This window comes from Nannospalax galili, unplaced genomic scaffold, assembly GCF_000622305.1.
Source record: "Nannospalax galili isolate Female #2095 unplaced genomic scaffold, S.galili_v1.0 scaffold510, whole genome shotgun sequence".
NCBI classification, from domain to species: Eukaryota; Metazoa; Chordata; class Mammalia; order Rodentia; family Spalacidae; genus Nannospalax; species Nannospalax galili.
This window is the reverse complement of record NW_008329677.1, coordinates 3,375,267-3,390,658: the sequence shown is the minus strand read 5'-3', so window position 1 is coordinate 3,390,658 and position 15,392 is coordinate 3,375,267. Positions and strand designations below refer to the sequence as shown.

Below are 15,392 nucleotides of genomic sequence, written 5' to 3'. Positions count from 1 at the left end.
TAATTATATTAATTCAACTGTAAACCTAAAAATTTACAGCCAATTTTGAAAGAGATGCATCCTACCTCAGGAAACCGTTATTGAATATGTCAATTGTGTTGTAATGATATGCTTCTTCTAAGTATGTTGTTATTAAATAAATCATTTTTAAAAATTAAAAAAAAGTTGGGGCTTCTGTGATGTCTACATAGATACAGTAATCATCTCTACATTATCCGTTTGCACTAAGTAGCCTTGAAGCAGGCTCTCCCTTGCTGGTGTGATTTTGCTTTTCATATTGTCCTCCCCTGCCTTGTCGTCTAAGTATGTTGTTATTAAATAAATCATTTTTAAAAATTAAAAAAAAGTTGGGGCTTCTGTGATGTCTACATAGATACAGTAATCATCTCTACATTATCCGTTTGCACTAAGTAGCCTTGAAGCAGGCTCTCCCTTGCTGGTGTGATTTTGCTTTTCATATTGTCCTCCCCTGCCTTGTCGAGGCTTGATAAATCTTTCAAGACCATAGGGGGAAGTTATTGATATCTGTCTCCTGGGCACAGTGCTTTTGATTTACTGGGTTGGTTCAGTAAGATATTTGGGCTGACCAAGCTCGTAGGATTAATTGAAGTGGAAGGTTCCCTTGGGGGTTGCCCACAGCATAGTTTTCACAGGCCCCACGACAGTGGGAACACAGCTGTGTTGATGGAAGTGGTTGAACAACTTGGCAAGCTGTCCTTTGCTCTGGCGGGTGATCCAGTACATGCGAGAAAGAAGAAAAAAAAAGGAAAAAAAGAAAGACAAGAAAGAAAGAAAGAACGAAAGAAAGAAAGAAAGAAAGAAAGAAAGAAAGAAAGAAAGAAAAGAATGAGAGTTAAAGTGTGGCAGATTGTTTCAGAAGAGCTAAGTTCCAGAGCTCAACCTGTTCACCTGCCTCATTTCCTAGACTTTGCTTGAGGTTTTTAACTATGCCATTGTGAAAATGAAGATAGCGAGTCAACTCAAATGAAGTGGAACTACGCTTCCCAGAATCCCCTTGTCCGCAGGCTTCCGGTGTTCGCAAAGGATCAGGTGACTTGTTCTAAGGGGTGCAGGGCTGTTTTGTCTTAATGCTCAAAAGGTTGGGGTTGGAGAGATGGCTCAGTGGTTAAGAACGCTAATTGTTCTTGCAGAAAATCCGGGTTCACGGGTTCGAATCCCAGCACCCACATGGCAGCTAACAACGGTTGGTAACTTCAGTTCCAGGGGATCCGGGATCCGACAGCCTCTTCTGTCCTCATTGCGCCTTGCACAAGGGTGCACTTACCTACATGCAGGCATAACACTCCTACACATAAAAAGGTAAAAATAATAAATAATTTTTTTTTTTAAAGCGTTGTGCTTAACAGAATTGCCCCTCTACTTGTCTACTTGTGGGCGTGAGTCCGTTGCTCAGCTTTCCTCTCTAAGTCCTCTGTGAGCAGCTCCTGGGGTGCTGACTATACCAGTTTCAGCTTGTTGGGACTTCTTTCACTTCCTGGAGTTCTGGGCCAGGCTGCCTGTCCTGCTTACACAGCCCCGCTTAAGATCCAGAAGTGTTACCCGACTTAGGTCCCATTTTTGGGTTGTGAAGTGAGATTAAGGTTTAAGTATTGGGCATGTCCAAGCAGACCCGGTCAAGGTGTGGACCTGCCTATCACTATTTTGACTCTACTCCCTTGCTAGATGGGCTGACAAATTATAAATCAATTTGGGGGAAAAAGTTTCTTTTCTGACTGGCCCAGGCTTTAAGCTTTCTTTTCTCCCAGCAATGAAATTTCTGGGAGTTTCAATTTCTTGGGGTCCATTATTTCTATAGTCAGAAAGCCAAAGTGAGGAACACAAGTGTCTCTTCAGAATATCTCCATCCCTGTCCGGCTATTACAGAAGCAGCGGGCAGAAAGCACTCACTTCTTCCCGAACATCCTAATTTGATTCCAAGGTACACATTTACTCTAGTGTACCTAGAGCTCTCCAGAAAGCTAACAGAACCCAGCCCCAAAAGTGGCTCTTAATGAACTCAAGCCGGTCTCGGTAAGAGACTTGGAATCCGATTCAAGCCAGTGAGATGAAGAAGCTACCTAAAAGTTTCTGGAAAATAGGACCTCCTGATAATGAGGCCAGAAAAATGCTTCTTTATATCCTGCATGCTGCCTAAAGATCTAGTCACCATCTTGCAATCATGACAGGTGCTGGTTCGCCTTAGGAGAGTGCTGCAGATGGCACAGCGGAAAGAGGGAAGGAAGGACCTGGAACCTTCGAAGACACTGAACCACACAGAGCACCAACCAGTGGTTTCTGTTCCTGAGACTTTGCTGAGTTTGGCTGGTTTGGGTTCTGTGTCCTGGGAAACCCCTCAGTACTTAGCATACTCTATGGTTGGTCACTCTAGCCCTGTCTGAAGCACTTTTAATGTGAGATAATTCCCTTTACTCTTTAGCCATTTGACTGGCAGCGATTTTGGTACTTGTGATGGAAAGTGCCCTGGTTTGGGGGCAGGGGAAGGATGTGGCTTTGTTTCTGAAAGCAGTTATAAAAGAGGTATTCTAAAACATGTTTTGACACTCAGTGTCATTAGAAAATTTATCTAGGTATCAATTTTGTTTGTTCAAAATAAGTTTTGTTAGTTTATGGTCAGCATACTGTATGCATTTTACCTAATTAAGAAAAAAAATACCAGCTGAGCTTAAATATAATATTTTCAAAGATAAATATAACTATTCTATTTCAGTTAATTTTGTGCTTTTGGCCCTTTCTTTAGCTTTGTACTAAAATATGAAAGCCCTTGCTCGGGCCAGGCCTGCTCCAGTGATGCCTTTTGGGTGAGGCGGGAACATGATCTCTGTTTTACTTGTTTATATTTAAGAATATATTTGGTACATGAATTTGGTGTAGTTCAGTGATTTTTCCAGAGAGATTTCAGAACTTGACAGTGTGGGTGTGGTAGGCTGATTGCATGGCTGGTCCCAACTTTTCACTCCTTCCTTGCTTCTGTGCCCACGCCGCATAGCCCAGTACTGACTACCCATCCAGCATGCTGCTTGGATTGGCCCTGTGATGTTCTATAGGTGCAAGAAGAGGCTTGAAAAAGCACCATTTGCCCATATTTCTGATTTTTCTGCCACAATGTGCTGGGGTAGCCTGTGGGAGAACAGATGCTATGTGGTTTAGTGACTCCTATTCCTATAGATAATATGCTATTGCCAGACATATGAGCGAGTCCCAGAAGAGACCAAGAGAATTACCCAGCGGACCCCAGCTTAAATTCCTGACTCATTAACACATGAGGCAAGTAAATGCTTATTGTTTTAAGTCCATAAGTTTGGGGATGGTTTGTTACACAGCATGATTGTGGTAATTGATAACTGACACATATCATGGACAATGTGGTCTGGGTAGTTAAAAGGAGTTAAATGTAAATAAAATATAATTAAATTTTGCCTTCTATAATTTGACTCAAATGTTACTGAGGAATCACCCACTTGGGCATGCATATGACCTATTCAGAGATAAATACTACTTTTATTATGTTTGTCTTTAAGCTATTAAATGTGCCTTAAAATGGAGGCTCCCACATCATTGTAGGAGCTGGTCTCCATGTGTAATAATCTCAAATGAGTTATTAGATGATTTAAGAATGGATGTTTATATGAGTTTTGTGCAATTCAGTTAGGAGTATAGGTGGATGTCCACTGGATGCTCCTGTAGCTTCCCTGCTGTGGTTAGGACTGTGCCAAGGTTATTTCCTTGGGTGCTGATGGGAAGTCATACATGATGACATTTAAATTAATTGCAATAAAATTTCAGTTCCTCCGTCACATTATCTATATGGCTAGTAGCTGCTGTTCTAGAGACCATTGACACAGAACATTCTCAACAATTCCAGAAGATTTTACTGGGCAACACTAGCTTTAAAGCCCGGGTTACAATTCCTTACAAAAGTTCTGTCTGAACTTCTGGCTTTTGTGGACCAGCTGATTCTGTCAATTCCTCACTCTGTGTCCCAAGGGGAAAATGAAAATTAATTTTTATTTCTTAAGAATTTTTTAAAGTCAAGGGAGGCGGTTTTAACACCAACAGTATTGACTGTTCTCTTAGTTTGCAGGTCAAAAGCTCGCCATCACAATGGAGTTTTTTTTTTTTTTTTTTTTTTTTTTTTTTTTTTCAAGTCCACCTGCAGAGGGAGTGTGACTGTGTCAGGGCAGAGGGAGACTATGGGAATGATTGAGGGCTGTAGAGAGAAACCCCACTTTGAGTTGTGAAATCCTCAGCCAAAACTTAGGGGGAATGAGAGAAGAAAATGAAGCGCAAAACAGACATCTTGGGCAAAATCAGGAATGCCCAGGTTCCCCAGGGCAAGGGTCCCTTGTGTTTACCCTCCTCTCAGCTCAGCTTGAACTCACATTCACTAAAGAGTAGGGCCTGTGGGCACTCTGGTTTCCTCAAGGAAAGATTTTCTCCCTAAGACATTTCTTAAACCACTCCTGACCCCCCTTTTGCCTCTTCATTTGTTTAGAGTGGCTTTTTTGAGCAACGAATCCAGGAAGTATAAAACAAGCTCCCCTATTCCAGAACTTCCCCTGAGTGTTACCCCACATTACCAGCTTTCCTGCAGAGATCTCTGAGTGAGCAATGAGAACGGGTAGGGCCAGGACCTCAAAACAGCAGTTCCAAGAATGTCTTTGCCGAAGGCCAGGAATGCCAGAAGAGAGTTGTGGTTCCTGGTTTCTTATTATCTCTCATCCCTGAAAATAAGAGAGGTGGTAACTGACACTGAGAGGAGGTACCTGGACACTTAATGATTGACCAACTAGACTGACCAGCTCATGCCCCTCCCCGCCAGGGTATCTCTCTCTCTCTCTCTCTCTCTCTCTCTCTCTCTCCTCCCTTCCTAACTCCCAGCTATGACTTTACAATAACTTCCTCCCTAAAACTCATCCTTTGTGGTCATTGAATTTCACTCTTTGAATTCATGAGGCAAAACCCCAAAGGCCACACTAGCTCAGGACAGCTTTGGTGACCATTGCGTTTACCAGGATCCTAGCCCCTTGAGCTAAGCTTACCAAGAGCCAAGAAAGGCTCTTTCACTCTCAAATACACCCCCTCAAATGCTCCCACATCACACGGGGAGTTTGTACAGCTGGGGGTGGGTAACTACCTTGTATTGTGGGGTCTAGCTGGCAGGCCCACTGTGTTCTCACATTAACGTTTTCCCTTCAGCTATGTTTCTATTAATGAGAAAGGCAAAATTTTGGCTTCCATCTGCTGTTTTTGTCTTATTTCTTTAGTGTCTGGATGAGGAGATGTTATTACTAGATGTTCCCATAGACCACAGTCTTACAGAAGTACTTTCTGAGATTGCTTTGTGCTTGGCTTGTACCGTGTGTGACTTCTCTCCGGCTTAGTGTGTGTCTGACTCCTAAAGTCTGAAGCATATCAGCTAGCTGTCTGTGTGGATTCTGTGTGCTCCCGATGGAGGTGGGAGGGGCTCCTTGACATAAATTGACTCAGTTTAAAATGAGGCTTGAAGGAAGAACAGTTTGGATAGAAATAGAGACCAGGAGGCAAAATCCAGAAATGGAAAGCTCAAGGAATGCTCAGAAGGATTATGTAAAACAGGTTGGTCTGAGGTGAAGGGTCCCTGCAAGGGCAAGTTGAGAGAGGAGTCTGAGGAGATGGGCAGGACGGACTTCTCCACCTCAACATCACTGATCCTCCTTGCTGGATGGGAGCAGGAGTCTTCTGGGCCACTTCTCAGCCTGCTATCCTTTCCCTTCTTACTTTTCCTGGGATCTCCTCTCTCCTGCATTTCACTTTGGAGAGGAGCTAACCTTGTTGTGCTGTATACTTGCTATGTATTAACTCATTTTCTGTTCCTAGCAGCAATCTATGACATGGGTAATGCTGTCATCCTCCATTTGACAATGAAGAAACAGAGGTACTGGATAGTAGGCAGCTTGCACAGGGTCCCACTGTTGAGATTCCAAGCCAGCAGAGTGAAGCTGTTTAATAACTACCCTATAGCTCCCTCCTTTTGCATTTTCTTCCTGTTTTCTACTTCTCTTGTGCATAAAACATATATTTCCCTATTCTGAGAAATAACTTCTTTTAACTTTATGTCTCTTCAACCCCCCCCCCAACCTCTTTGCTCACTTTTCTGACAAATTCTTGTGCTTCTGTTTGGAGCCGTCATCACTTCTTCCCCATCATCACCTCCACCATGCTCAGAAGTGGAGGTGAGCAGTGGTTCTCTTCATTCCCATTTTGCAGTCGTCTGACATCATTTGACTGTTCTAACCATTTCCTCTTCCTCCTCTCTCACTTCTTGGCTTTATTTAAACTGAAACCTCTCGGTTTCTTCTCTGATCACTTTACTTTTTCCTAGAGCCTCTGTTCCAGTCTTAACTCTGTTCCAAACTTAAGATTCATCATTTATTTATATTAGTATATATTAATTGTACATAATGGGATTCATTACATTTCATATGTTTATATAATGTATTTTGATTGTATTCCATATCCCAATTACCCTCTCTTATGCCTCTCCCACTCCTGCTGATCCTCATCTTCTTCCCAGATAGTCCCCCCTAATGCTTTCATGTCTTTTTTTGCTTTATGATGCCGGTGTGTTACATTAGGGTTGATTACAAGAACATGGGTGAGGGACTGTTTATAGGAGCAGGGGTACTTTACCGGAAGCTTAGTACTGAAGAAAATGTCTCTCCCTCCTTCACCAACCATTAACTGTGCATAAATCCTCAGGGAACAGGGAAGTTATGTGAGCTCCTTTCTGTCTCTGTGACAGGGTGTTGACAGGCTCAATCTTGTGCAAATCTTGTGCAGGTAATCACAGCAGCTGCGAGTTCAAGAGTGCAGTGGCTGTGTCACTGCTGAAGTCAGCACTCCCCACCACTCCACCCCTTCTTCTGGCGTTTTCATACTTCCCTTCCCTTCTTCATGTTTCCCAGGCTTTGCAGGGCAGGGTGATGATAGAGCTGTTCTGCTTAGAGCTAAGCATTTGCCTGCCATTTATTCTTAGGACTTTGACCAGCATGAATCTCTGTAGTTACCACTGTTCACTCCAAAAAAGAGCCTTCTCTGACCAAACCTGATAGCAGCAGTAATCTCTGAGTATAGCAAAGTTAATGCAATTTGATGCATACATCATGTCCAGTTAGCAAAATAACAGCAGTACATCTCCACTAGGGACCATGGTACCCCCAGCCACGGGCTTTTGACTGGGTTTCCAGTACTAGATGAGGATTCTGTCCTGTTGAACAAACCTCAAATCCCATTAGACCAGTTGGTTACCCCCATAGCAGACTTCCCACTATTAACCAGTGGGCACACAACAAGAGCCTGTCTTGTTTGTAGTGTTGCACACAGGGTCCACAGCTGGGTAACGCTGTTGATGATAATCCTCCCCCAGCAACCTCATAGCACCTTCTAGTACTATGAGGACTGCTCTCTCTACCTTTTTAAAGGGAGAAATATTGAAGACATGATGAACATATTTCAAAGTTACCATATGCATCCTTCCCATGCTGCTTATAATAATTTAGTTTATATCTTAGCCATTTATGTATATATTTTCTACTAGACCATAAACTGCTTTATAGATATATTTATTTTTCCTTATATATTCTTTATTATTATAGCAAATGCACATAACACAATTTTATGAATTTACCCATTTTAAGTGTACAGGCCAGTGGCATTAAGTATATTCACATTGTTCTGCAAACATCATCACTGTCCACTTCTTGAGCCTTTTCAACTTCCCATAATGAAATTATGTATCTGCTAAACAGTAACTCCTGTTTCCCTCCTCCCACACCCTGGTAACCACAATTTTACTTTCTGTTTCTGTGAATGGGAATACTCCAGGTACCTCATATAAGTGGGATGATGTAGCATTTGTCCTTTTGTATCTGGCTATTTTTTTTGGGGGGGGGCGTCTTTTTGAGACAGGGTCTCCCTGTAGCCCCAGCTGTCCTGGAACTCACTTTGTAGACCAGGCTGGCCTTGAACTCACAGAGATCCACCTGCCTCTACATCCCAGATGCTGGGACTAAAGGCCTGTGTGTCTGACTATTTTCATTTAGCAAAATTTATTCATGTTTTATTCATACTGCAGCATGCATCAAATGCCATGCCCCTTTAAAGCTGAATAGTATTGTAAGCCATCTTTGTTCATCCATTTGTCCATTGATGAGCCTTGAATTACTTTTACCTTTTGGCTATTGTGAAAAATAGTGCTGTAGACATGGGTGCTAAAACTAGTTTGAGATTCTCCTTTCAGTGCTTTTGAGAAGTAGATTACAGGCTCAATGGTAATTTCTATGTGTAATTTGTGTGTGTGTATGTGTATGTGTATGTATATGTATAAATGTGTGTGTGTGTCTTCATGTGTACAACTGTGTGTGCATGTGCCAAAGCTTGCATGTGAAGGCCAGAGGAGAACCTTTGGGTGTTGGTCCTTGCCTATCTACCTTGTTTGAGGCAGAGTCTCTTCACTGCTGTGTGAGGCAGAGTAGGTAGCCCAGGAGCTTCTGGAGACTCTCCTGTCTTCACCTCCAATGTCCTGTACATGTGCCAGGATTATAGACACATGTGCTACTATGTCTGGCTGTTATGTGGGTTCTAGGAATTCTAACTCAGGTTGTCAGGCCTGCATGTCAAGTGCTTTTACCCATTAAGCCATCTCCCCAGACCCTTGTTTGTAATTTTTAAGGATGTGCTGTTTTGTTTTCCAAGAGGCTGGACTATTTTTCATTCCCCCACCAACAATGCACAAAGGTTCTCATCTCTCCATGTTCTCACCAGCACTTGTAATTTTCGATCACTGTGTGCATGCTTAGCTGTACTCATCCACAAGCTGCTTGGCAGTGCTTTCACATAGTAGGTGCTCAATAAGTACTTGCTGAATGAATGGCTATAATGGCATATTTATAATTCACATTATACAAATTCTCATAGTTCCTTGTGAAACTAGGTGAAGAAAAGATCCCAGATGTTCTGGAACATTTCTTCAGAACACTTGACTTTTAGAAAAGGTCATCAGAGCTCAGGGTATGGTGACAGTAAGCTGTGGGAGTAGGGACCCCACTTGCCTAAATGAGCAGTCTCATTTTCAATACTGGATAATTGTTGTCAGGTAGAGATGGAGGCTGAAGGCTTCAAGTCTTTTAATATGTGCAAAAAATCAAAATAAGTGATTTCATAAGTGACGTCTCTCTTCAGAAGTCAGTAGTGATGTCAAACATCAGGATCCCCATCATCCATCCTTCCTCACCTCTTGAACTGTCATTGCCTCACAATGGGAAGGCTTTGAATTTGTCTCTGAGAGCTGCTTATGCCACCTGTCCATGGGTGAGAATGGCCGTCAGCCACCGTGGTTGTGCCACCATGATGGGTAGAAAATACCCGGTTGACTCACTACCCAACGTGTATCCAAGTAGAGATGCCTAGGTAATCTCAGCCCAGCCAGCTGACCACAGCCACCTGACAAGCCTGTGAGAAATAAAACATCTAATGTCATACCTGCTAAAATTTTGTGGTTATCTGTTTCACTGCATAATGTAGCAGAAGTTAACTGATGTACAAAGTAATTAAAAAAGTTAGAACTGTGGGTCCTGAAGAGACGGCTCAGCAGTTAAGAACATTGGCTGCTCTTGCAGAGGACCCAGGTTCAATTCCTAGCACCCACATGGTGGCTAACAATCATCTGTAACTCCAGTCCCAAGGCACCTGAAGCTGTCTTCTTACCTCTGTGGGCATGGCATGGAATGAGTGCACATATATACATGCAAGCAATGCAGTCATACACATAAAATAAAAATAATTAAAACATTAAAAAAATTAGAACTTGCATCTTAGTGCAATATGAACCTTTGACATTGATATAGAAACTAAAGAAATAAAAATAAAAATCCAGTATTCTAGATCTGGCTTGCCTCCATATCTGTGTGTTTTACAAGTCAGACGTTGGGGCTCAGGAGACAACTTGGTTGGTAAAGTTGCTTGCTACAGTAAACATGAGGACCTGAGTTCAGAGCCCCTGCACCTATATATAAAGCTGGGCATGGTAGCTGTCTTAGCACTACGTAGGTGGAGCCAGGAGGCTCCCTAGCACTCACTAGCCAACTAGTCTTGCTGAATCAATGAACTCCAGGTTCACAGAGACCCTGTCCCCCCAAATAAGGGTTGAGAGTGAGCCAAAAGGCACCTATGTCAACCTCTGGCCTTCACATATACATGTGCTCAGGCATACATGCTATGTATACGTATGTGTTTCTTAGTGTATTTAACCACCTCCACACTCAAGAGAAAAGTCCCATCACCCCACACTAGCCCCAAAACTCCTAGAAAGATCCTCTGCACTTTTTGTTTGTAGATAAAACTACCTTATAATCCCTTATTTTGGTAAATTACTAATTATATGCTTTTTATTTGTATGGCTTACTGTTTGCAATATAAGTGCAGTCTTATTGTATGCTACCCTTTGCATTTGGCCTCTTTCACTCAGCATAATGGATCTGAGATTCATGCATATCACTCAGGGGCAGTAGAACGAGTCTTTGAACTGCCATATAATATTCCATTCTGTAATTGCACCCCAATCTGTTCTTCTAGTCTCCTGTTGATTAACAGAAGGTGAAGGGCAGAAGAAAAGATTTGCATCTTCTCTAGAGTTTTTCTTGTGACAGTACTGCTGGGAACACAAGAGTCTCGTCTTCTGAACACATACCTTTTATTTATGTTCTATACATACTTGAGAGTGGAAAGTGGATTGTAGAGTAAGCATGGGTTGGCTTTATACCGAGCAGTCTGCTAGTGCAGCAGTGCCATTTTGTACTCTCACCAGTAGTGTATGAGGGTTCTGGTCATTCCACATTCCAGCATCTGCTGATGACAGCCTTCAAAGTTTGCCATTGTAATCAGGGTGAAGCTGTATCTCATTGCACAGATGTCCATCATCTGTGATAGACCATCCTTGATAGATTGATTCCAGGATCCCCAGCTGATACGCACATTGGCAGGTGCTCCAAGTCACTCATATAAATGATGTATTTATGATAAACTATGCACATTCTTATATACATTAGAAAACTCTAGATGGCTTACAATGCCCAATACATTGTAAATGCTATAGTTATACTGTTATTTTAGGAAATAATAGTAAAAAGTCTATGCATGTTCAATACAGATACAATTAAAAACACTTCTTCTCTCTCTCTTTCTCTCTGTCTCCCCTATCCCTCTCTGTCTGAGATAGTCTCACTTCTCTGTCTCTCCCCTCTGTCCCTCTCTCTGTCTGAGATAATCTCATTTTGTAGCCCAGGCTGGCCTATAACTTCTGGCAATCCTCTTGCCTCAGTCTCCTGAATGCTGGTATTACAGATGTATGCCACTACACTCAATTAAAAAAACATTTCATTCCTCAGTTGAATTAGGAGATCTAGAATCAGCAGGCGTAGAGGGCTGACTATAGATTTTTAATTACATTTCCCTACAACTAAAGATGCTGAGCACTTTTCTGGGTGCTTGTTGGCCATTTGTATTAATACTGGCAATACTCGTGTATTGAGGATAAGAATTCATGAAGGGAACAAAAATCCTCTGTGTGTGTGTATGCGTGTGTGTGTGTGTGCTCACTAATGTTTGCCATGCACTTGTGGAGGTTGTGAGAGGACAAGAGTTAGTTCACTCTTTCCACCACATGGGTCACAGGAATGGAGCTTAGGTCATCAGACTTAGCAACAAGTACCTTTACCTACTGAGTAATCTCACTGGCTCAGAGAGAGGAGGCGGGGCCAGGCTATGAACTCTCAAAGCCTGCCTCCAGTGACATGCTTCCTCCAGCAAGGTCACGCCTCCTAAACCTCTGCAAACAGTGTCAACCTGGGACCAAGTGCTCGGATATGTGAACCTGTGGGGGGCATTTCTCATCCAAACCACCACAAAGCCCCAAACAATAATTGGGGCCCTTGAATATGTCGCTCATGTGGCCTGTTGTCAATTTTGACAGTATGTATCTCTGACCTGTTCTATCACTTCACTTTGAACAAATTTTCCTCACTAATTTCTAATTGGTGTGGGCTTTTATTTCACTCTTGTATAAGAGGACAGGAGCCTGGAAACTGGGAGACCAGACCACTGGGAAACCCTGCTCATGTAAATCTACAGCAGTGGTGTCAGCATTTATAAGACCCATGCAAACTTAGGTAGCACAGAACTGTGGAAATGACCAGCAAGCCTGAATCTTAGTTGAAGAATTATTGGCAGCTGATTACTGCTGGGTGAGGAAGAGCTGATCTTCTTGAAGGGAGAGACTCTAGATAGGCTGACTAGATCACAGTGGATGAACTTGCACTGAGGGACATCTCAGGACACTAACTTTACATAAGAGGCCTTAATACAAATGACAGAATTTATGAACCCCAGGGGCGGGGGGGGGTGGCTATGGGAGGGTGCCAAACGGGAAGGGGGAAGGGGATCTAAACATGATTTTATGGATAAAAAAAGAAATAATAAAAAAAAGTTCCACACATTGCCCTCTGACTTCTACACATGCACTGTGGTACTTGTGCACACATGCACATAAACAAATAAATAAGTGTATTTTTTAAAATAAAATAAATATTACATAATTGAAAAAGAGCTATGATGTGAAAAGACATGGAGAATTTTTTTTTAAGTTTGTTATTTTTGTAGTATTATTATTACTTTTGGTCTCTTTGAGACAAGGTCTCCCTGTAGCTCCAGCTGGCCTGAAATTCACTATGTAGACCAGGCTTGCCTTGAACTCACAGAGCTCCTCCTGTCTCTGCCTCTCAAGTGCTGTGATTAAAGGCATGTGCCACCTTCCCTGGCCCCTATTTTATTCTTTTTAAATTATGTGTATACGTGTGTGTGTCTATGTGTAGGTATGTGCACATGACTGCAGTGCCTGTGGAGGCCAGAAGAGGGAGTCAGATCCCCTGGATCTGAAATTAGAGGCAGTTGTGAGTCACCCAATGTGGGGGATGGGAACCAAACTTGGGTCCTCTGGAGGAGCAGTAAGCTCTCTTAATGGATGAGTCATCTCTCCAGCCCCAGGGGAAATCTTAAACATATAAGTGAGAGGAGGCAGTCTGAAAAGGCTACATATGGCATGTTAACAGCTATTTGACACTTTGGAAAGGGGAAAACTGTTGATAGTAGGAAGATAAGTGGTTGCCAGAGGTTAGTGGGGATGGATGGTTGGATAAGGGGTTGCAAGAGTATCCTGTATGATACGGCAGGGATGAGTGAGTGACATTATGCATTTGGCAAAAATCCATGGAGCATATGAAACCAAAACTGAGAGAAACCTAATTCGAACTATGAATTTTAATAAATAATAGTGTGTCAACATTGGCTCAGTAGTTGTAACAAATGTACCACATGAATGTAAGATGTCAATAACAGGAACTTGAGCCAAGAAGGAGAGGGAATATTTGGGAACTTTCTGTACTTTCTGCAAGCCTAAAACTTCTCTGAGGAGGCTGAGGTAGGGGGATTGAAAATTCAAGGCCTGCCTGGGCTACAGAATGAGTTCAAGGCCAGCCTGGAAAAGTCAGTGAGACTCTGTCTCAAAGTCCAAAGTGAAAAAAGAGAGCTAGGAATATAGTTTGTTGATAGGGTACTTGCCTGGCTTATGTGAGGCCAGGGTTCAATTCCAAGCACAGCAAAAGAATAAATGAGGGAAAAAAATCTTGAAAATGTTTAGATTAAATGCTTCCTTAGTTTCTGTCATATTGTTCTCTAATTGTGTTTGCTTATCAATTAGCTTTAACCCAAGGGTGCATTATGAAATTGCTTTTATTTTCAAACCAGTGAGATGGTGACAGATGTATGAGTGGGCATATAGATTCTCATATGCTATAGTTCATCATGAGCCAAATTTGAATGAGCTGTGGAATTGGGCAAACATTGCTAGAGCAGGTCTTAAATGGGGCTTGAGATTCTGATTTCTAACCAGCTCCACTGCTGGACCACAAACCACATTTCTAGTCGCAACTGTGTAAACAAAAGCAAAAGAGTCTCTTGCCTGGCTTGGGTGGGGACCTTTCTATTGCCTCAGCCACGCCCAGGCACTCTACATGCCTGTCTGTGTCTTAAAGATCTTGTCCCTGAGGCCTGTTTGTAAGTCCACCATTATGTTTTCTGTATACCAGTCATCCAGAACCGCAGTGATGCCAAGTAACAAACTACTCCAAAGCTCAAAGGTTTCATGTGACCTGAATTTACTCCCATGGGCACATAGGGGGATTGCTGTTTGTTGGATCGAAGTTGGGCTCTGCTGGCCTAGGCCAGCTTCACCTGTCTCCTCTGTGCACTCGCTGCCACCCAGGTCAGAGTCATCTCATGGCCGTGACAAAAGCACAAGAGTGCATTCCCAGTTGCCCTGACACATTTCAAGCCTCTGAGCACTCACTGTTATTAACATCCCACTGGCCAGAGCAGCTCTCCTGGCCATGCCCAACTCCAAAAGGGTAGGAATATTTCCCTACTTGAGTGGAGCCATTACAAGCTGTGAATGAATAACTTTGTCTCACGGGTGTGCTGCGCTGAGACCTATGCTTTGCTCTGGCACATCCTTTCAAGAGAGTAAGAGAATTCTGCTCAGACGATGGCTTCACACACTGCATATGTACCATATATATGAAGTCATTTATCATATGGAAGGTTTGTTTACAAATACCTCTGAATAGGCTTCCTGTCACTGTCATCTGTCTTAGAACTAAAAGGTATGTGGGCTACATACCCAACAAAACCAAATGCACCTGTGCCCTCATTAGCAGTGTATGTGGAGTGTGTTAGTCTGCTTGGACTGCTGTAACAAAATAACACAGACTGGTTAGCTTAAACAATGGAAATTTATTTCTTAAAAGTCTTGAAGTTGGGAAGCCCAAGATCAAAGAACCTGTAGATTCAGTGACTAATTTGGGCCCGTTGCTTGGCCTGTAGATAGCCACTTTCTTGCAGTCTGTTCGTGTGAGCTTTTCATTGTGCATGTTGATGAAAAGACAGTAGGAGAGAGGGAGGGAGGGAGAGAAGGAGGAAAAGAGAGAGTGAGAGATCTCATGTCTCTTCTTTTTTTTTTTTTTAGAAGAAGCATTTTATTACAGCTTTAACATACTCAATAACAGTTTCCAGAGCAAAGATACATCTCATTTGAAAGTGGCTATAAAATTTTTAGGTTCACTGTTGAACCTAATAAACACATACTTAGAAGAAGCATTTCATTACAACAGCACTGACATATTCAATAACAATTTCCAGAGCTAAGATGCATGTCTTTCAAAATTGGCTAAAATTTTAGGTTTACAGTTGAATTAATACAGTTATACAATATTGTACTCAGTATA

General features: G+C 42.4%; 1 protein-coding gene across 2 annotated transcripts in view; it reads left to right on the top strand.

Moving 5' to 3' along the window:
• The first annotated feature begins 1,271 nt into the window (after positions 1 to 1,271).
• Scp2d1 (SCP2 sterol binding domain containing 1) overlaps positions 1,272 to 15,392 on the top strand; it is a 24,814-nt gene continuing 10,693 nt past the window's right edge. Inside the window, exons 1-3 of one of the 2 annotated variants that reach the window (XM_029567576.1) lie at positions 1,272 to 1,320; positions 2,187 to 2,375; positions 3,187 to 3,285. The gene's annotated coding sequence lies outside the window, so the exon portion shown is untranslated. The remainder of the gene's footprint in view (positions 1,321 to 2,186; positions 2,376 to 3,186; positions 3,286 to 15,392) is intronic. The other variant, XM_017800202.2, reaches the window with a different exon arrangement.